A 24,648-nucleotide genomic window follows, 5' to 3' on the forward strand; every position below is an offset into this window, starting at 1 on the left:
TATTACATCGAGTGTCTCAAGAGAGAACTTATTACAATAAATATGGCTTAAGGCCATCTAGTGACGATAACAGCGGAAGGCTTGGAAGATAAGTGAGTCCATCAACTCCAATGGCATCACTGAGTATAGAACCACGACCTAAAACTCCTTAATCGTCGTCTGAAAAGTCTGCAACATTAACGTTGCAGCCCGAAAACGGGTCAGCACATGGAATATGCTGGCAAGGTAACACATAGAGAATAATGGAATGCAACAACTATACTATATGCATATTTGGCTGGTGGAAAGCTCTATGGTTACTGTTTTTGCGTAAAGCCAATTTTTCCCTACTTCAAAGGAATAAAATTAATTACTATCATGGTGGTTGTGGTGGTTGTTAAACATTGAGAATGGTTGACAGCATTCTCAATCCCAATTAAACATCATCATTAAACAATACCCAACCAAAATTAATTTTAGAGTAACATGTTGAGATTCACATGATAATCCAGGTACTAGATACTCAAGATGTCCATAACCGGGGACACGGCTAACCATGATTAGTTTATACACTCTGCAGAGGTTTGCGCACTTTTCCCCACAAGACTCGATCGCCTCCGTTTGATTTCTCGCACTACAGGTGTTTGAGAAACGGATGACCGAGACATAGTATTTCAGAAGCACTAGCACCTTACGATGGGTAGACCGTACCACCTACATCCCCTACATCTGCTAGTGTACCACTGTAAGAGTTCGCACAACTTAGTCAACTATGCTAGAGCCCATAATAGCTTGTGGCTGCACACGAAAGTTTCTAGCATGAATAATCTCATGATTCCTTTGAGCCTGGGTGGCGGTCCAAAAGAAAACAGGCAAATCCTGGAATACCCAGGTGCCTCAATCCACCCAGATGTGTGTTTAGGTCGCCACATTAAATAAACCATTAATTAACAAAGCTCACATCTGTCATGGATACACTCACCCAATCCACGTCTACTAGCATAGCATAGCAATAATAAGCAAACGTAGAGCAACTCCCAAAGGTTTGATAATAAACATGGTAATAGGTTCTACCTCAACTACTTCCCAAAACCCACAATTTAATTAGATCCTAAAACATGCAGGGTGTAAGGATTGATCTAATGCAATAAAACTGGGTAGTAGGAGGTATGATCAAAGTGTTACTTGCCTTGCTGATGATCCGGGAAACCTAGCATTTCGAAGTAACAAGCGGCGCACTCCGGGTACTCTATCGCAAACAAACAAGCATACAATAAGTACTCAACTAATGCACAGGTAAAACTCAAATAAGAGATCTAACCAGAAAGTTCAATTTAAGAACTCCGGTTGGAAAAAAGAATCAAATCGAACGAAGCAACGAAAGACAAACGGCAAAAGAAACAGGCTTCATTTACTATTCGGCAAAAGAAATAGGCTTCATTTACTATTCTGGATCTAAGGCAATTTTTACAGTGGCAAAAACTTGTTTAAGTTGGTTAAATGGAAAGATGGTTTCGAGACGAAACTCCGGGCGCTTGAATCGCCTGATTTCGATAAACGAGCAAAAAGATATACTAAAACAAAAATCGGATCAGAAATCGCGATCAGAAATAATCGCGGAAAATCCGAGAAAAAGAAAAACGACGAACAGATTAACGAACGAACGTTCGTTATCTGGATCTAACCGACGAACACATTCGTTAAAACGAACGAACGAGCGAACGCTCGCTAAATAACTAAACCGTAAAAAAACGTTCTTAATAATAAAAAAAGCGGAAACCGCCGGCGACAGCGGCTACCTCAGGCAGCGGGGCGGCGGGGCGGCGGCGGGGCGACGCGGCGCGGGGCAAGGCGGCGCGGGGCGGGGCGAGGCGGCGCGGCGCGGGGCTAGGCGGCGGTGAGGCGGCGGCGGCGCGGCGCTAGGGTTTCGACGGGCGGCTGGTGGGCTTTGGCGGCTCGGCGGGGTCGGCTTAAAAAGCCCCTCCGGGCGGAGTCCCGCTCGGGTACGGCCCGGAGTCGGTTCGGATTTTTTTTAAATAATTCGCGCAGAAAATAAAAAGAAATACTAAATGGACTCCAAAAATCCCGAAATAAATTTTCCCGGCTTCTAAAATCAAGCCCAGCACAGGATGAACATTTATTTGGGGCCTAAATGCAATTTTGAAAAACGCGCATTTTTCCTATATTCAAATAAAATAGCAAATAAAACCAAATAAAATCTTATTTGATTTTTTTATTAAATCCTCAATATTTCTTTATTTTGGGAAAGTCATTTTATTCCCTCTCTCATATTTTTAATAGAAATAATTGAAGATAAAATAAATAAAAATGATCCTATTTTCAAAATTTGAGAAAACTCAAATATGAAAATAACGAAATCTCCCAACTCTCTCCGAGGGTCCTTGAGTTGCGTGAAATTTCTAGGAACCAAAAATGCAAAATATGATATGCATGATGATCTATGTGTATAACATTCCAAATTGAAAATTTGGGATGTTACATCAGCATGGCAATATATTTCTGGTGACCTCTTTGATAGGGTAAGGATGTAGATCTGGTGTTTTCTAGACATCACTGGCGACGGCTCGCGAACTGAAATATTTCGTCGAACTCCCTAGGTTTCTCGGGAACTGCATAATACTTTGGGTTTTTTAGAGCAAAGAGGGCGGTCCGGAGGCACAGGCAGACCCTTTGTGTGGCAGACAACCTACAAGGGGAGTGCTAGCGCGCCTTCACTGAGCGGCTTTGGACCTTATTTTTAAGATGGGTTGTGGCCCTCGGGGCACCCCTAAGGTGCAAAGAGGGAGCTTAGCTAATGTTTAGTCTTCCACTTCTAAATATCGGCGCCGATAGGGAAAGAATCATACTGGACAAGTTTCAAGTGAGCATTTGTGGACTTTACCCCCGTATTAGATATGATTTCGCCCATAGCTGATTAGTATGATCATTTAGTGGAAAACAGGAACTTAACACTTTAGAGGACACTTTATGTTCACACAGTGTAAGTAATTTGAACGTTGAAGAAACGATGAATATAAAATCAGGAACCATGGAAATTGAATTATGGAAAACCAGCGAGGTTCCAAGATTTGGTAATAAAAAACACATGGAACAATAAGAAAATTATACGATACAGGTTGAGATTTAGCGTAAGAGCTATGGTCGGCTTGAAAAGAGTTTAGAAGGGATTAAGCGCGCGGGCGCTTCCCAATTTTAAAAAACTTAGATTTTGTAATTTCCTTGTGTTTTGTAATTTATCATTTCCTTGTTTGCACAGTGGTGCTCCTCCTATAGAGCTCGGAGTGCACTAGGGGGTGCGTGAGTAACCAAGGACTTTGATCTACCTATGGTGAGAGACATGCTCTAAGAGGGGTATATTTGAACATAGGGGGTCAATAATATCCGGCAATACTTTTTACTTCCTCCGCATTCAATACACGACTGGGTGGATTAAGTTCCCAAACACGTAATTTCTCTAAATAAAACGAAGATAGTATTCTATCTTGTTGATTGGTATTTTAAATAACTTAGAGTAGGAATATAAACTCTTAGGACAACAGAATCATAATTAGCATAGCTCTGACTAGATACAGACCAATGCGTAATTACCGCAATAATAGCTTCTAGTTTCATAATGACTGAACTTGAGACTGGTGATTATATATATACAAATAGAGAAAATACTATCAGGTTCAATAGTTCATCGGGCCTCACTCGAGGAATATTTTCGGTATACATGCATACTCATCTAGTAATGTAGGAGGAATGTTTCCCGAACGTCTGCCCTTCTCTACCCAGCTATAGCAGTAACTCGCTGGTAGGAGTATAATCGGGTCGTCGTAGAAGAAACGATTCACCCAAGGCTATACTTGCTCTGAGGTAGAGATCTGGCATCTTTATTTTTCCATAAGTTGCTCACTTTGATAGAGGCACATCGACTCGGGCGTGCAAAAATATCTTTAATTAACAATGGGTCTACATCTCTCGATGTCACAGAAACGAGCATATGTCTGAGACGTTCTTTTTCTCGAGTGGTAGCTATAATCTTCTTGGGAGTGTCTAGGATTCTTTCTAGCAATAGCTCGCTATAAGACACTGTTGCAATCGCTGCTTATCGGAGTGCAGTTATAGGCTCAGAGCGCGACAGGAACACCCAAACGCCATATTAAAGCAATAGTAATCAGACGGATCTAACGTTATCACAAGGTAAGTACTTAATTATGACGTGATGCGTTGAACATAAATGTTGCGCGAGTACTTAGTGAGAGTTTGCCTTGTCTCTACAGAGTTACATTTAAGGCCTTCTTACACACGATCATACTAAATAAAAGGTGTGTGGTACTAGGCTGATTTTGCTGCAGCAGCGTAGGACACGCTGAGCACTCTGGAGAAATTCTTTTAGATAGAAGTTCTTTAAGGAACTCGCTGGTAGAGAATAAGTACGCAGACACGAACTGTTCTATCGGGATCAGATCTTTTCACTATCGTTGAGGATAGCATTATTGCTAAGCTAATTAGAGTCAACTCTAACATCTTTGGACCTATCTTTACTACTTACCACTTTAATGCCCACACTCTCAGAGGCTTTATCTTCATGCCACAATATGACAATACTTCATTCATGCATAAAGGGATAACTTCTCTCATTCACAAGATTAGACTTTGTTCACATCTCTCACAAAACTCGATCAAGGTTGCTTAAGCAATCAATCAAAGAAAGTTCTCAGTAAACATGAAAAATCCATCCATGAAATCTCATACAATCTTTTTCACAAAAGTCAGAGAATATAGCATTCATACATCTTTGAAAGGTAGCAGGTGCATTGCATAAACCAAAAGCATGCGTCTATAAGCATAAGTTCCAAAAGGGCAAGTAAAAGTGGTTTTCTCTTGGTCGGGTTGTGATACAGGTATTTGAGAGAAACCGGAATATCCACAAGAAAGCAAAAGTGTGTATGCTTAGACAATCTTTCTAACATTTGATCAATAAAGGGTAAGGGTAATGATCTTTTCTAGTGGCTTTATTTAGTTTTCTAAAATCAATTACCATCCTATAACCAGTCACAATTTCCTTTGTGGAATAAGTTCATTTTTATCATTAGGAACAAGTGTAATGCCTCTTTCTTAGAGACACAATGAACAGGACTTACCCATCTACTATCAGCTACAGGATAATTATACCTGCTTCAGAAGCTTTAATATTTCAGTTCTTACCACATCCTTCATCTTAGGTCAAATTGGCGCATGATGATCAAACGTGGTTTAGCATCGGCTCCATATTAATCTTGTGCTGACATAAGTGGGATAATGCCCTTAAGACCGTCATGATGAGTATATCAATAGAGCATAGGTGCTCCTCAGAGTTTTGAGTAATGTCTTTTCTTCATGCTTGACAGAGTTTTGAGCACTAATACACAAAACTGTTAGTAACATATTCTCTCTTCAATCCAAAGATACTCGCAATCTATCAGCTGAGTTATGTTATTGTTTATGTAAGGTTATCAAACTTTATGGATCAGCCTTTAGGTAGAGGAGAACCTCCAAGGATTTTTTTTTTTTTTTTTTTTTTTTTTTTTTGTCTCTCTTTTTTTTTTTCTTGTTTTCTCTCTTTACATAGTAATCCCTCCGTTCCTAAATATTACTAGATGATCCCCGTGCGTTGGCGCGGAACAGCGGTATATCTCTCTGCGCAAAATTATCGATTTCATAGAACTAAAAAAACTCTATAACCGCATGACAAATGTGGTAGCCAAACTAAATAAACTCCCATCATCATTTAGATCATCCCACGTAAGGAAAAAAGATCAGCCAACTCCTACTGCATAATGGGATTATATTTTTCTTTTTGACATGTTAATGGGACTTAAAAGCTCACTTACATGCATGCTACCGGTGCATGCTTGCATGCAGACATGTTGATGTGATTTAAAACCCACTCACATGCATGTGGCACGGTATTTCTGCATGCTTGCATGTGGCTTAGTGCGGAGCCTCTCAACGTCAGATCAGACGGCTATTATGGACTGATTTACTTCATCTAACGGCTACATCAATTTTGATGACGTGGCTCAAGGAGAGGATAGAGAATTCCTAGTAGTGGGGGCTAGCTATTACTAGTAGATATAAGTCTTTGTAGAGATTCCACTACATACGGAACAAAATGAATGAATCTACACTTAAAATGCATCTATATACATCCGCATGTGGTTCATGGTGAAATCTCTACAAAGACTTATATTTAGGAACGGAGGAAGTACTAGTATAGTACGTACTGTAATTTATCACAGGAAAATTGTGTTTAAGAATAGGTTGTTGATCAAATAACATCTTATGTATTTCATTTCTTTCATTCAACTGCATATAATTTTCATGGTCTAGCAAATATTGTTCTAACGGATCATTAAGATATTTGGGAATAGAAGCAAGACCAATTATTTCATCTTTACTAGGCAATTCTTTATCATGAGGTTTTCTAGGAAACTTAGAAAAATTAAACTCAGGAGACATATCACCAAAGTTAACACTAACAGTTTCTTTAGCACAATCAATCTTAGCATTAACAATATTCAAGAAAGGTCTACCAAATATAATGGGACAAAATTCATGTGGTGGAGAACCAAGGACTAGGAAATCAGTGGGGTATTTTATTTTCCCACACAATATACTTCAACATCTCTAACAATCCCAATTGGTGTAATAGTATTTCTATTAGCAAGCTTAATAGTAACATTAATGTCTTCTATTTCAGCTCGAGCAATATCATTCATAATTTCTTGATATAAGGTAAACGGGATAGCGCTCACGCTAGCACCCAAATCACATAAACCATGATAACAATGATCTCCTATCTTAACTAAGACAACAGGCATGCCAACAACAGGTTTATTCTTATCTTTATCATCAGGTTTAGCAATTCTAGTGGCTTCATCACAAAAATAAATAACATGCCCATCAATATTATCGACCAAGAGATCTTTAACCATAACAGCATTAGGTTCAACTTTAATTTGTTCAGAGGGTCTAGGTGATCTAATATTACTTTTGTTAACGACGGTTGAAACCTTAGCATGTTCCTTTATCCTAACAGGGAAAGGTGGTTTCTCAATATAAGCAGTAGGCACAACTGAATCAAGATTGTAAATGATAGTTTCTTCTTTAACCATAGTAGGTTTCACAATCTTTTCTTTAACAGGGGTGACATTTAAAACCATTTCTCCTTGGGGAGATCAACATGAGTAGAAAAAGATTCACAAAAGGAAGCTACTATCTCAGAGTCAAGTCCATATTTAGTGCTAAACTTGTGAAAAACATCGGTATCCATAAAAGATTAACACAATGGAACTTAAGTGTTATACCTGGCTCATTACCTTTGTCGAGTTCCCAATCTTCAAAGATGCATTTAATTCTTTCTAGAAGTTTCCATCTGAACTCAATGGGTTTCTTCATAAAAGAGCCAGTCAAAGAAGAATCGAGCATGTTTTGATTATCATGAGAAAGCCGAGCATAAAAATTATGTAAGATAATTTCTTTGGACAGCTCATGATTGGGGCATGTATACATCATGTATTTAAGCCCCCCCAAGCTTGAGCGATACTTTCTCCTTCGCGAGGCTAAAAATTATATATATATATGGATGACATCTGTCCAATGAGTGGATGACATCTGTCCCAACGATGAGCTGACACGTGTTTCCTCCAGGCAATGATGATTTTACATGTGGAAAATACCCATTGGTCGGGGCTGTTAACGGGTTATCGGATCCAAAACCCGACCCAATAGCTTAATGGCGTTCCGTTACGGTGGATGCCACGTGTCGGTCACCCTTGACGAAAGCACTTCTGTGATGCGGGATTTATCATCATGGAAGTGGACACTTCTGTGATGATAATTTTGGTAATGTCATGGAACACTTCTACGACATCACAGGTATGACTATCTTGATTCTGTCATAAAATCATCATGGATGTAAATGCATGACAGAAAATGCGACCTACTGTGACAAACACGTATCATCATGGAAGTGTATTTTTTTTGTAGTGTTCCTCGCCTCCGTAACCTCCACCTCCAGAGCCTTGGGAAGTGAAGTTGGCCGTCTCCATGTCACCAAGCGGCTAATGGGATGAAGATGTTCAGTCCACCAAGATTGGCTTCAACGGGAGGGGATGAGTGGTGGCCTTCTTGGGACCCGAGCGGCGGTGGCCTATCATGCACTACTCTTCCTCGTTGTCGGCGGTGCCCTCGAACGTGTCGGCTTCGTGGTTGTGGCGGTGGTACGCGGCTGTGGCGGAGACGGCGATGTCCTCCTCCTCGTCGCCGATCTTTCCCCACACCTCGTCTGCCGCCTCGTTGAACTCCTTGTAGGCGGCCTCCAATTCCGGTGCATGTTGACCATGGCTGGGACGAGTTGCACACACGCGAGTGCGTATGACGGGTGCCTTGAGGCTGCGACCACCTGCTCCTGCTGCTTGAGGTCGGGTGCAGAGCACGGGGGCACGAGCGCGAGTGGATGGTGAGAGAGAGGCCCGGCATCGGCCGGACGGGCGAGCGCGGCTGAGGAGAGAGAAGCCGGGCGCAGGCAGGGCCGCGGAGAGCAGTTGCGCGGCGCGGCGCGGCATGGGCAGGCGGCATTGCAAGGGAGAGAGATGAAAGAGAAAAAAGTTGTGTGAGTGGTTGGCAGGTGGGCCACACAGACATGCAGCAGACAGAGTCAGATGAAGAAGACACAGAAAACGCCTCGGACCACAAAGCTGACCTAAATTTAAGACTGAAATGGGTCCGAACGGACACAAACAAACATAATATGAAAATGGGTCCGTGCATTGGGCAAAAAAATTTAATCTATGCGGACACAAGCGAACTGAAACAGACGTAATGGGTCTGTGGCTCCAAATAATTTTCTCAGACATAGGATCTCCGCCATGTAAGTAGTACACCAAAAATAGGTTGTTTCAAACCTACTCCCTCCGTTCCATATTACTTGTTGCTGATTTAGTACAAACTAAATCAGCGACAAGTAATATGGAACGGAGGGAGTAGCAAACAAAAAACTTTCTACAACATTTCCAACTTGCACCCGCCCCAGCGAGCAGGCCATATATGCCAAGTAATGGTAGCCGAAATCCAGGAGAGCAGCTTTCTCTGTTGCATAAAGTTAATGATGTGGAGTAAAAAACAACTAAAAATAAAAGGCCAACCATTTAGTGCACAGAATCTACGGTCTATTCATTCCACAAATACTGTTAAGTGCTGCTGGTAGTGCGCGGTCATGCATGTAAGGAAATCATAATCACATGACCAGCACATGTTGTTTTGCAAAAACATCCCTTCCTGTTAGAAAACAAAGCATATCCTTGGTTTAATCCTGCATGTCCTATCGTCAAAATTAAACTAAATCTCATTCTCTAAGTCACGCCGACTCCGCACAACACGGACGAGACGACCTGCATTTAAACGAAAGCATGTTTATCTTTTGCTATCAGGCAAGAAAAGGAAGGGAAGAAAATGGGTGCAGAGTAAACACTGATTAATGTCTTGATCGACATCCCATGAATGTAAAGTGCATGTGTATAATCTTTGTGTTGTTTTGATGGGTCATGTGCGGCAAACGAACAATGTGAGCATAAAGCTTGTCCTATGTATTAAGAAATTTTTAGCCGACTGTTAGTCGTCTGAAAAAAATAGGTTCAGTTGTTTCTGCCCACTCCTCGTTGACACACTCACCGTTGCCGGACAAACCACCAATCTTGTGGCCAGTGTCGCTGCGCGCCACCTCATTGTCCCTACCATACCGCCTCGTTGTCCCACTTGAGCCGTTTTGCTCTGAATTAACTAACACAAATCATACAGTGCCTTGCTTTGAAACTAGTAGCATAGCTCTTATTTTGTACTGCCTCCGTTCCATATTACTCGTCGCTAATTTAGTACAAAGTTGTACTAAATCAGCGAGGAGTAATATGAAACGGAGGGAGTACTAATGTAATTTTATATAAATCTAAGCTTATGAGAAGAACGGCAGCATAAAGATAACCTCTAGCTGCTCGTGATCTGTTTGAGTTCCCGCTCGAGAAGGGAACAACTAGATGGAGTGTACTAATCTCTCTCTTTTGTTTTCAAACTCACAGGAGTGATGAAGCTACAATACTTTAGATGGACAAGCAGCACTAGTGTTTTAGTTGTCAAATACAAAACGTACTATACATGAGACACTAGCTAGAGGACAACTGCACTAGCATTGACATTTCATAGAACTTTTCATATAAATGGAAAGCTTGAAGACAACAGATAGGATTGCCAAAATGGGGCCATGGCATGTCCCAAGACGCTGTCTCATGTGGCTGGCTTTCCTCAACATTGATTAAAAGAAATCCATGTAGGTTGCCATTTTGGTCCAGGCGTCAGTAAAAGTCCTCAACCAAGCTTCTCCTTTGGTCTGATGATTTTCAGTAAACCAAGAATAGGGAACCTTATCCTGAAAAAGGTTTGAATCTTGAAGTAAATGAATGGTTCCGATAGCAGTGACCCTAGTAACCATTGGTAGCAAATCCATTCTCTATAATCATCATTGCCTGGAGGAAACACGTGTCGGCTCATCGTTGGGACAGATGTCATCCACTCATTGGACAGAAGGCGCCTATGATACGTCGACACGTGGCACGGCCCAACAGAGGCCCATTCCTGTGAAAAGGCCGGCCCGTTTGACTTGGTCAAAAGGTGGCGGGCCGGCCCATAAAGCCTGTTAACGGCCTGTTCGCATATAGCCCATTTACAGCCCGCTAACCCAAGGCCCGTTACGCCCTATCCGAATTAGGCCCAGTAGCGTCATCTGGGCCACCCAATATGATTCCAGCCCGTTTTCACTTCTGGCCCATGTATGGCCCATGACGTCTTTCGGCCCATATGAGGCCCTATGTAACTCTTGGCCTATTAACGGCCCGTGGTGAAACTGGCCCGTAATGAACAGTGTATCACTTTACACCCATTAACGGCCCGTGGTGAAACTGGCCCGTAATGAACAGTGTATCACTTTATACCCATTAACGGCCCGTTATTCCATTGGGCCGTTTCCAGCCCATGTTATCTTTCGGCCTTCTCAGAGCCCATTTATTCTTGGGCTCATTTCCAGCATTCGTTTACTTACGGCCCGTTACTGTCATTTTCTGCTTGTGGGCCAAATTCAGCCCGTGGTTACAGTCGGCCCGTTTGTGGTCCGTTAATACGTTGGGCCGTTTTCATAGCGTCATCAAATACAGGCCTATTAACGATGGCCCGTTATGGTCGGCCCATGAACGGACGATTCCAACTCTAGCCCGTTTACGACCATAATGCGGTCTGTTTGGCCCATGTTTGGCCAATCGATCATACGGCCCGTATAAGGCCCATTGATGATACGGCCCGCAGAAGGCCCATTGTTTCTACGGCCCGTAGAAGGCCCATTGTTTCTACGGCCCGTAGAAGGCCCACTGTTTCTACGGCCAGTAGGAGGCCCAGTGTCACTACAGTAAATATTAGCCCATGGTTATTGTGGCCTAGTTTTAAAAAATAGGTTATTGCAGCCACTAGCTAACGCGGAAAAAGAACTGCAATGACTACAAGCAAACAAATAAACAAGACAACAAGGAAATAAATAAGCAAGCAACTAACGCTAGGCTTGTTGGGAATCGTAGCAGAAATTTAAATTTTTCTACGCATCACCAAGATCAATCTATGGAGTAATCTAGCAACGAGGGGAAGGGAGTGCATCTACATACCCTTGTAGATCGCTAAGCGGAAGCGTTGCAAGAACGCGGATGAAGGAGTCGTACTCGTAGCGATTCAGATCGCGGTTGATTCCGATCTAAGCGCCGAACCACGACGCCTCCGCGTTCAACACACGTGCAGCCCGGTGACGTCTCTCCATGCCTTGATCCAGCAGGGAGAGAGGAGAGGTTGGGGAAGACTCCGTCCAGCAGCAGCACGACGGCGTGGTGGTGGTGGAGGAGCGCGGTACTCCAGCAGGGCTTCGCCAAGCACTACGAGAGACGAGGAGGGAGAGAGGTAGGGCTGCGCCTTGGGAGAGAGGAGACTCGTGTGTTGGGCAGCCCAAAACCTCCACTATATATAGGGGAGAGGGGCTGCGCCCCACCTAGGGTTCCCTCTCCCTAGGGGTGGCAGCAGCCCAGAATCCATCTGGGTGGCGCCAAGGGAAGAGAAGAGGTGGGGCGCACCTAGGGTGGGCCTTAGGGCCCATCTGCCCCTAGGGTTTTCCCCCTCTCCTCTTGAGGGCGCCTTGGACTTGGTGGGAGGCGCCCCAGCCCACTAGGGGTTGTTCCCTTCCCACTCTTGGCCACGAAAGCCTCCGGGGCTGGTGGCACCTCCCGGTTGACCCCGAAACCCTCCGGTGGTCCCGGTACATTACCGGTGATGCCCGGAACACTTCCGGTGGCCAAATCCACACTTCCTATATCAATATTTACCTCCGGACCATTCCGGAACTCCTCGTGACGTCCGGGATCTCATCCGGGACTCTGAACAACATTCATAACCGCATACATACTTTCCCTATAACCCTAGCGTCATCGAACCTTAAGTGTGTAGACCCTACGGGTTCGGGAATCATGCAGACATGACCGAGACATCTCTCTGGTCAATAACCAACAACGGGATCTGGATACCCATGTTGGCTCCCACATGTTCCACGATGATCTCATCGGATGAACCACGATGTCAAGGATTCAATCAATCCCGTATACAATTCCCTTTGTCTACGGTATGATACTTGCCCGAGATTCGATCGTCGGTATACCGATACCTTGTTCAATCTCGTTACCGGCAAGTCTCTTTACTCGTTCCGTAACACATCATCCCGTGATCAACTCCTTGATCACATTGTGCACATTATGATGATGTCCTACCGAGTGGGCCCAGAGATACCTCTCCGTTACACGGAGTGACAAATCCCAGTCTCGATTCGTGCCAACCCAACAGACACTTTCGGAGATACCTGTAAGTGCACCTTTATAGCCCCCAGTTACGTTGTGACGTTTGGTACACCCAAAGCATTCCTACGGTATCCGGGAGTTGCACAATCTCATGGTCTAAGGAAATGATACTTGACATTAGAAAAGCTTTAGCATACGAACTACACGATCTTGTGCTAGGCTTAGGATTGGGTCTTGTCCATCACATCATTCTCCTAATGATGTGATCCCGTTATCAACGACATCCAATGTCCATGGTCAGGAAACCGTAACCATCTATTGATTAACGAGCTAGTCAACTAGAGGCTTACTAGGGACATGGTGTTGTCTATGTATCCACACATGTATCTGAGTTTCCTATCAATACAATTCTAGCATGGATAATAAACGATTATCATGAACAAGGAAATATAATAATAATAATTTATTATTGCCTCTAGGGCATATTTCCAACAGTCTCCCACTTGCACTAGAGTCAATAATCCAGTTCACATCGCTATGTGATTAACACTCAAGGTCACATGCCCCATGTGACTAACACCCAAAGAGTTTACTAGAGTCAATAATCTAGTTCACATTACCATGTGATTAACACTCAATGAGTTCTGGGTTTGATCATGTTATGCTTGTGAGAGATGTTATAGTCAACGGGTCTGCAACAATCAGATCCGCATGTACTTCGCAAAACTTTATGTCATATCGTAGATGCTGCTACCACGTTCCACTTGGAGCTATTCCAAATGGTTGCTCCATTATACATATCCGGTTTTTCTACTCATAGTCATCCGGATAGGTGTTAAAGCTTGCATCGACGTAACTCTTAACGTCGAACTCTTTATCACCTCCATAACCGAGAAATATTTCCTTATTCCTCTAAGGATAATTTTGACCACTGTCCAGTTATCCACTCCTGGATCACCTTTGTACCCTCTTGCCAGACATGTGGCAAGGCACAAATCAGGTGCGGTACTCAGCATGGCATACCGTATAGAGCCTATGACAAAAGCATAGGGGACGACCTTCGTCCTTCCTCTTTCTTCTGCCGTGGTCAAGCTTTGAGTCTTACTCAACTTCACACCTTACAACTCAGGTAAGAACCCCTTCTTTGACTGATCTATTTTGAACTCCTTCAAAACATGTCAAGGTGTGCGTTCTTTGAAAGTATCATCAGGCGTCTTGATCTATCTCTATAGATCCTGATGCCCAATATGTAAGCAGCTTTATCCAGGTATTCCTTTGAAAAACACTCTTCAAACAACCGTTTATGCTTTCCAGAAATTCTACATTATTTCAGATCAACAATATGTCATCCACATATACTTATCAGAAATGTTGTAGTGCTCCCACTCACTTTCTTGGAAATACAAGTTTCTAGCAAACATTGTATAAACCTAAAAGCTTTGATCACTCCATCAAAGCATATATTCCGACTCCGAGATGCTTGCTCTAGTCCATAGAAGGATTGCTGGAGCCAGCATACCTTTTAGCATCCTTAGGATCGACAAAACCTTTTATTGTATCACATACAACTTTTTCTTACGAAAACTGGTAAGAAAACTTGTTTTGACATCCATCTTTCAGATTTCATAATTGAAAAATACAGCTAATGCTAACATGATTCCGACGGACCTAAACATCGCTACGGGTGAGAAAATATCATCGTAGTCAACTCCTTGAACTTCTGAAAAGACTCTTTGCACAAGTCGAGCTTCATAGACGGTAACATTACGGGATAGGGCTTTGTCCCACAGGGGGTCCGTTCCTTCGGGTACATGTTATAGCCTTCTTTCGGTTAACGATCCATGTCTACATACTCATGGGTTTGGGCCGATCGAATGCGTGATGAGGGAGTCCACGCAAAATACCTCAATTGCTTTTTCTGATACATCTGGATACCACTATCTCACGGATTTCATGGCACTTCTGAAACGCGGAGAGTGTCAGAATATAGAGCCAACACATCGCTTCTCCATTATGCTCTTGTATTAAGAATCTGTTTACATACTCATGATAAGCTAGACGAACTCTCTGATCACTCGGGTACTAGATACACGAGAGATTCAATGTACCATATATTACTATTAGTGTCGAATTCTACTGATGTTTCGATTAGGAAACTTGCCTCCGATTTAGCTGTCATGAATACACGTACTCATTCACTATACCATCTTACCCAAGCCGACATCACGAGGCGCACAGAACATCTTTCTGTGACACCCATTTTTCTCGGTTGAGAGTTAGAGGCTTAACAACATATCATCAGTTTATCTCGTCCACTCAATATATATACGAGTATTGGAGGAGGACTAGGGCTTTCTCGAAGCAAAGGAACCGTTTTTAGCATTCAACCATCTTTTGCCCGTCTCGATATCTTAGAACAGGACACGTATAACCCCATAATTTAAAGTTTTGAAGTATCCTATGAACATGATACTTTGTCCGCTTGAGGGGTTCGAGCTATTAGTTTCAGGGCTGGAAGAGGGCCCTCTCAAAAAGGCACACTTGGCAGCACCAAATGATTAAGAAAACGAAAACTTTAAGGTTTTTGAGTCAACTAATGTATGCAATATTGACTGTGGTCCAACGTGATCCTCTTAGGCACTGGTCGTCTGAACGCTATGGGGTAACGCTCGGGTTTAGAACGCAGTGCAGGCTGCTCTCTATCACATTAAACTTGGCTGCCTAAACAGGTGTGACGTAAGGGCGGTCTGACGTAATAATGAAGGTTTGACACCTTATATTTGTGACAGACATCCTTAGATGGGGCACCATATCTTCAATTAGGTTCGTTAGTGACTGAGCTACGGGATTCCATGCACTCTACTGACTGTGGATAGTATCACTAGTGGTGATCCATAGTTATACAATATTCACATTGTATATTCAGCTATGGTGGCATTAGACGAATTATTAGATAGCTAACGAGAGCCACTCGTGTCATTACATAGAGTAAATAGCGAAGTATTATCTGTGAGGAAATTATGATTGCTAAGTTATATTTGATGATGGTTCTAACTTCACTCTGAATTGCGTTGCAACTTTTTCTAAAACGTTTCAGACTTGTGCTTCATTAAAATCATATCATTCAGCCTTATACAATAATCTCATCAAAAGCTATAATGCTAGGTCATAAAGAAGAGCGTCGAGTTTAAAGAATAGGGTAGTAACTAGTGCAAGCGCGCTAAAGATTCATAGATTATGAGACTACACACACATCCCAATGCAGGGTAGTTTGCATTCGACATGCACGTGTGCGCTCTGTGCATTGTACCTGCAGAGAATGAACGTAGCGATCACTGCTGACGTTGAGTAATACTGACGCGAGAAGTATGTAGCACGCCTGGCTGCGGAGGTATTCGGGAGTGCCAGTCGTAGAGGAGGAGCAGAGCAGGATAGGGAGCATGGCACTTGGCCTTCGAGTCACGTACGGTACGCTATGATGCTAACGATATACAGAGGAGCGAGCACGTGAGAGGCACAAGAATGAGTCTAGAGTGAGAAACTCCTCGTTATAATAGTCTAAGGTCATTTGAGGAGGCGTGAGACAGTGGTATCTATCCCATAGCCACAGGGACGATTCGTATTAGTGACAGACATCTCACATAGGGTGCACTGAGTGTACAGTACTATCGGACATAAGTAAACAGAATAACATGATATTACTCTAACTTAAATGATAAGTATTGCAATGAAACTGTTCTAAAACATCGTTCAGGGCACGTGTAACGAGGTGAGTGCACTCTCTCTCACCAACAGAAACGAGACGCAGCGGGAGGCACGCACGGATAAAGTTAAGAATATTGGACTCAGGTATATACGTACACTAATAGTTCGCACGATCACTCATCCCCTTCGCGACATATGCTGTATCGGACGGTGTATCGGTTCTGTGGCCATGTATTCGGTAATGTACCGTATTAGTAGTTTAGGAAGAGTCCACAGTGCGTATTGGTTATTCTGTTTACAATGAATGTAGCTGATGTTCAAGGTACGATGTTGCGAGAAAGCATAGTAGCTGATCAGCTTGAATCTGCTTGCAGTCAAGCAACCGGGTTAGATTAGGTTTGAGAGAGTGCACATGCCACTGAGGACGCATTAGTTGAGTAGATCTTAATATGACTATGTGATCATTGCTAACATTCTGGTTCGTGATACTCTAAGTCACTTTCATATGGGCCCGTTCTGTAGCACACTGAGCTGAGAATAGAGCTCATCTTATTAGTTGAGATAAAATGAATCGCATGAAGAGAGGACTCGCCGATCGACCCTATAAGATGGCATTGTATTGGCATGTCCACTCACTGATTTTTGTATTGCTGCCTTCTGACACTGCGAGCATGCCTCATGGGCAGGCACTAAGACCTGTTTTTCCAACGGTACCATGAACCGGGCAGTGACTTGCTGGAAATCGTACATGGGGATCGGTTGGTGATCCAATATGAACTGAGGCAGCCGGTGGACCATGCTAGTTCCTTCTCATCTCATCCCGACAATTTGACGTACGACTAGGCGCCTCCATGATTTTACTTAGTGAAAGACGCACATGTTGCTGAGAGACGTTGTGTAGAGAAGCTTCATAACAGCTACATCTAATAACCGAGTGAGTTATAAACATATACCAGTTCGAGGAGTGACGAGAGTATAGAGTCTATATACTCTCCTCTAACGATGCTGAACCGCCGTCACCGCTTCGTAGGGCACATTGTGATTGTCTGGAGGTTATGAAGTTGGAGGCTTCAAATATTAGAATCCTTCAACACATTGTGACAGTTCGCTCGTGCTTACACAGGATGGAAACGACAGAGTTAGAGATACTATGTCACAGGTCGATGAAGTGGCATTGAATGCGCGACGCTCCGGCTCAGACTACGCGACCTTATGGAAGATTAGCTAGGTGCCCGATCGCTGTGCGAGGTTGCATGTAGTGTCGTGACCGGGCGTGCATATACATTTATAGGACGGAATCTATTAAAGATTAAGGTTGATTTGAAGAGAGACAGGCTGCATTACACTTTAGATAAAGAGAGCTATGAACCATTATAGTCCGATCGAGTCTATAGAGAACGGTCATATGAACAGTATCCAGTTTGCGCGTTTTGGATCGAATAAATCCGTACAAATAGTTTTCACGTTTCTGTGATAAATGTGATAAAGCTGATACTAATATAAGGCACAGATATAATCGAGAGACTACAAGATCGACAATAATGATAATATTTCATCTAATGGATATCCTAAGAGAATAAAGTAGATGAGTAGCGGGATAAGAAGGTAACGGTAGTGTAGTAGTAAACCTGTTCTTGTCTTCTTGATCACGAGTGGCAAAGTGGTTGTTGCTAGAACGGACGGGGCTGATGCTTTTGGCCGTCTCAGAACGAAGCAGTGAAGCTCTTACTCCGGGTCAGCGTTCACAATGGAGGGCAGAGAAGGGGAGTGGAGAGGGAACGAGTAGGACGACTTGTAAGGGTTGGAGTGATGTTGAGATGCATACAATCCTCCTTCAATCTCCTCTAGAGCAACGGCCACGGCGAGAGAGCGAGCGTGGTTATAACAGTAGGAGAGCAGGAGAGTCGTTGTCTGTGACGGCGTGTGGTCGGTAGAGCATAAAGACGTTATAAATGAGGTACGTTATGGCACTTCACTAGGGGAGGCTCTCTGACTCAGAGTTTGACGCTATTCTATGCGACACTCATCAGGTCAATCCAAAATAAAGTTACTATACTCGCTAAGTCGTACAATTTAGCCATCAGAGTGTCACGGTGATGAATGTCTTAGATATCATGTTGGACAACAATGAACCTACGAGCTATGGAGAAGCGATGGTGGGCCCATATTCTGACAAATGGTTAGAAGCCATGAAATCCGAGATAGGATCCATGTATCAGAACAAAGCATGGACTTTGCTGGACTTGCCCATTCATCGGCAAGCCATTGAGATAAATGGATCTTTAAGAAGAAGACGGACGTGGACGGTAATGTTACCGTCTATGAAGCTCGACTTGTGGCAAAGAGTTTCTCACAAGTTCAAGGAGTTGACTACGATGAGATTTTCTCACCCGTAGCGACGTTTAAGTCCGTCGGAATCATGTTAGCATTAGCTGTATTTTTCGATTATGAAATCTGACAGATGGATGTCAAAACAAGTTTTCTTACCAGTTTTCGTAAGAAAATGTTGTATGTGATACAATAAAAGGTTTTGTCGATCCTAAGGATGCTAAAAGGTATGCTGGCTCCAGCAATCCTTCTATGGACTAGAGCAAGCATCTCGGAATCGGAATATATGTTTTTTTGATAGAGTGATCAAAGCTTTTAGGTTTATACAATGTTTGCTAGAAACTTGTATTTACAAGAAAGTGAGTGGGAGCACTACAACATTTCTGATAAGTATATGTGGATGACATATTGTTGATCTAAAATAAGGTAGAATTTCTGGAAAGCATACACGGTTGTTTGAAGAGTGGTTTTCAAGGAAGACCTGGATAAAGCTGCTTACATATTGGGCATCAAGATCTATAGAGATAGATCAAGACGCCTGATGATACTTTCAAAGAATGCACACCTTGACATGATTTTGAAGGAGTTCAAAATAGATCAGTCAAAGAAGGGATTCTTACCTGAGTTGTAAGGTGTGAAGTTGAGTAAGACTCAAAGCTTGACCACGGCAGAAGAAAGAGGAAGGACAAAGGTCGTCCCCTATGCTTTTGTCGTAGGCTCTATACGGTATGCCATGCTGAGTACCGCACCTGATTTGTGCCTTGCCACATGTCTGGCAAGAGGGTACAAAGGTGATCCAGCAGTGGATAACTGGTCAATGGTCAAAATTATCCTTAGAGGAATAAGGAAATATTTCTCGGTTATGGAGGTGATAAAGAGTTCAACGTTAAGAGTTACGTCGATGCAAGCTTTAACACCTATCCGGATGACTATGAGTAGAAAAACCGGATATGTATAATGGAGCAACCATTTGGAATAGCTCCAAGTGGACAGTGGTAGCAGCATCTACGATATGACATAAAGTTTTGCGAAGTACATGCGGATCTGATTGTTGCAGACCCGTTGACTATAACATCTCTCACAAGCATAACATGATCAAACCCAGAACTCATTGAGTGTTAATCACATGGTAATGTGAACTAGATTATTGACTCTAGTAAACTCTTTGGTGTTAGTCACATGGGGATGTGACCTTGAGTGTTAATCACATATCGATGTGAACTGATTATTGACTCTAGTGCAAGTGGGAGACTGTTGGAAATATGCCCTAGAGGCAATAATAAATTAGTTATTATTATATTTCCTTGTTCATGATAATCGTTTATTATCCATGCTAGAATTGTATTGATAGGAAACTCAGATACATGTGTGGATACATAGACAACACCATGTCCCTAGTAAGCCTCTAGTTGACTAGCTCGTTGATCAATAGATGGTTATGGTTTCCTGACCACGGACATTGGATGTCATTGATAACGGGATCACATCATTAGGAGAATGATGTGATGGACAAGGACCCAATCCTAAGCCTAGCACAAGATCGTATAGTTCGTATGCTAAAGCTTTTCTAATGTCAAGTATCATTTCCTTAGACCATGAGATTGTGCAACTCCCGGATACCGTAGGAATGCTTTGGGTGTACCAAACGTCATAACGTAACTGGGTGGCTATAAAGGTGCACTATGGGTATCTCCGAAAGTGTTTGTTGGGTTGGCACGAATCGAGACTGGGATTTGTCACTCCGTGTAACGGAGAGGTATCTCTGGGCCCACTCGGTAGGACATCATCATAATGTGCACAATGTGACCAAGGAGTTGATCATGGGATGATGTGTTATAGAACAAGTAAAGAGACTTGCCGGTAATGAGATTGAACAAGGTATCGGTATACCGACGATCAAATCTCGGGCAAGTATCATACCAGTAGACAAATGGAATTGTATACTGGATTGATTGAATCCTTTACATCGTGGCTCATCCGATGAGATCATCATGGAACATGTGGGAGCCAACATGGGTATCTAGATCCTGTTGTTGGTTATTGACCAGACAGATGTCTCGGTCATGTCTGCATGATTCCCAAACCCGTAGGGTCTACACACTTAAGGTTCGATGATGCTAGGGTTATAGGGAAAGTATGTATGCAGTTACTGAATGTTGTTCAGAGTCCCGGATGAGATCCCGGATGTCACGAGGAGTCCGGAATGGTCCAGAGGTAAATATTGATATATAGGAAGTGTAGATTTGGCCACCGGAAGTGTACCGGGCATCACCGGTAATGTACCGGGACCACCGGAAGGGATTCGGGGGTCAACCGGGAGGTGCCACCAGCCCCGGAGGCTTTCGTGGGCCAAGAGTGGGAAGGGAACAACCCCTAGGTGGGCTGGGGCGCCTCCCACCAAGGTCCAAGGCGCCCTCAAGAGGAGAGGGGGAAAACCCTAGGGGCAGATGGGCCCTAAGGCCCACCCTAGGTGCGCCCACCTCTCTCTTCCCTTGGCCGCCACCCAGATGGGATCTGGGGGCTGCTGCCACCCCTAGGGAGGGAACCCTAGGTGGGGGCGCAGCCCCTCCCCTCCCCCTATATATAGTGGAGGTTTTGGGCTGCCCAACACACGAGTCTCTCTCTCCCAAGGCGCAGCCCTACCTCTCTCCCTCCTCGTCTCTCGCAGTGCTTGGCGAAGCCCTGCAGGAGTACCACGCTCCTCCACCACCACCACGCCATCGTGCTGCTGCTGGATGGAGTCTTCCCCAACCTCTCCCTCTCTCCTTGCTGGATCAAGGCATGGGAGACGTCACCGGGCTGCACGTGTGTTGAACGCGGAGGCGTCGTTGTTCGACGCTTAGATCAGAATCAACCGCGATCTGAATCGCCACGAGTACGACTACCTCATCCGCGTTCTTGCAACGCTTCCGCCTAGCGATCTACAAGGGTATGTAGATGCACTCCCCTTCCCCTCGTTGCTAGATTACTCCATAGATTGATCTTGGTGATGCGTAGAAAAATTTTAAATTTCTGCTACGATTCCCAACAAGCCTAGCGTTAGTTGCTTGCTTATTTATTTCCTTGTTGTCTTGTTTATTTGTTTGCTTGTAGTCATTGCAGCTCTTTTTCCACGGTTAGCTAGTGGCTGCAATAACCTATTTTTTAAAACTAGGCCACAATAACCATGGGCTAATATTTACTGTAGTGACACTGGGCCTCCTACGTGTCGTAGAAACAGTGGGCCTTCTACGGGCCATAGAAACAGTAGGCCTTCTTTCTACGGGCCATAGAAAGAATGGGCCTTCTACGGGCCGTATCATCAATGGGCCTTATACGGACCGTATGATCGATTGGCCAAACATAGGCCAAACAGACCGCATTATGGTCGTAAACGGGCTAGAGTTGGAATCTCCCGTTCATGGGCCGACCATAACGGGCCATCGTTAATAGGCTGTATTTGATGATGCTATGAAAACGACCCAACGTATTAATGGACCACAAAAGGGCCGACTATAACCATGGGCTGAATCTGGCCCACAAGCAAAAAATGACAGTAACGGGCCGTAAGTAAACGAATGCTGGAAATGAGCCCAAGAATAAATGGGTCTGAGAAGGCCGAAAGATAACATGGGCTGGAATGGCCCAACGGAATAACGGGCCGTTAATGGGTATAAAGTGATACACTGTTCATTACGGGCCAGTTTCACCACGGGTCATTAATGGGTAAAGTGATACACTGTTCATTACGGGCCAGTTTCACCACGGGTCGTTAATAGCCAAGAGTTACATAGGGCCTCATATGGGCCGAAAGACGTCATGGGCCAATACATGGGCCAGAAGTGAACGGGCCTGGAATCATATGGGGTGGCCCAGATGACGCTACTGGGCTAATTTGGATAGGGCGTAATGGGCCTTGGGTTAGCGGGCTATAAAATGGCTAATATGCGAACAGGCCCGTTAACAGCTTACATGGGCTGGCCGCCACCTTTTGACCAAGTCAACGGGCGGCCTTTTCACAGGAATGGGCTCTGTGGGCCGTGCCGCATGTCGACGTATCATAGGCGCCTTCTGTCCAATGAGTGGATGACATCTATCCCAACGATGAGCCGACACGTGTTTCCTCCAGGCAATGATGATTATAGAGAATGGATTTGCTACCAATGGTTACTAGGGTCACTGCTATCGGAACCATTCATTTACTTCAAGATTCAAACCTTTTTCAGGATAAGGTTCCCTATTCTTGGTTTACTGAAAATCATCAGACCAAAGGAGCAAGCTTGGTTGAGGACTTTTACTGACGCCTGGACCAAAATGGCAACCTACATGGATTTCTTTTAATCAATGTTGAGGAAAGCCAGCCACATGAGACAGCGTCTTGGGACATGCCATGGCCCCATTTTGGCAATCCTATCTGTTGTCTTCAAGCTTTCCATTTATATGAAAAGTTCTATGAAATGTCAATGCTAGTGCAGTTGTCCTCTAGCTAGTGTCTCATGTATAGTACGTTTTGTATTTGACAACTAAAACACTAGTGCTGCTTGTCCATCTAAAGTATTGTAGCTTCATCACTCCTGTGAGTTTGAAAACAAAAGAGAGAGATTAGTACACTCCATCTAGTTGTTCCCTTCTCGAGCGGGAACTCAAACAGATCACGAGCAGCTAGAGGTTATCTTTATGCTGCCGTTCTTCTCATAAGCTTAGATTTATATAAAATTACATTAGTACTCCCTCCGTTTCATATTACTCCTCGCTGATTTAGTACAACTTTGTACTAAATTAGCGACGAGTAATATGGAACGGAGGCAGTACAAAATAAGAGCTATGCTACTAGTTTCAAAGCAAGGCACTGTATGATTTGTGTTAGTTAATTCAGAGCAAAACGGCTCAAGTGGGACAACGAGGCGGTATGGTAGGGACAATGAGGTGGCGCGCAGCGACACTGGCCACAAGATTGGTGGTTTGTCCGGCAACGGTGAGTGTGTCAACGAGGAGTGGGCAGAAACAACTGAACCTATTTTTTTCAGACGACTAACAGTCGGCTAAAAATTTCTTAATACATAGGACAAGCTTTATGCTCACATTGTTCGTTTGCCGCACATGACCCATCAAAACAACACAAAGATTATACACATGCACTTTACATTCATGGGATGTCGATCAAGACATTAATCAGTGTTTACTCTGCACCCATTTTCTTCCCTTCCTTTTCTTGCCTGATAGCAAAAGATAAACATGCTTTCGTTTAAATGCAGGTCGTCTCGTCCGTGTTGTGCGGAGTCGGCGTGACTTAGAGAATGAGATTTAGTTTAATTTTGACGATAGGACATGCAGGATTAAACCAAGGATATGCTTTGTTTTCTAACAGGAAGGGATGTTTTTGCAAAACAACATGTGCTGGTCATGTGATTATGATTTCCTTACATGCATGACCGCGCACTACCAGCAGCACTTAACAGTATTTGTGGAATGAATAGACCGTAGATTCTGTGCACTAAATGGTTGGCCTTTTATTTTTAGTTGTTTTTTACTCCACATCATTAACTTTATGCAACAGAGAAAGCTGCTCTCCTGGATTTCGGCTACCATTACTTGGCATATATGGCCTGCTCGCTGGGGCGGGTGCAAGTTGGAAATGTTGTAGAAAGTTTTTTGTTTGCTACTCCCTCCGTTCCATATTACTTGTCGCTGATTTAGTTTGTACTAAATCAGCAACAAGTAATATGGAACGGAGGGAGTA

The sequence above is a fragment of the Triticum urartu genome, chromosome 3 (assembly GCF_003073215.2).
Source record: "Triticum urartu cultivar G1812 chromosome 3, Tu2.1, whole genome shotgun sequence".
Classification (NCBI taxonomy): Eukaryota; Viridiplantae; Streptophyta; class Magnoliopsida; order Poales; family Poaceae; genus Triticum; species Triticum urartu.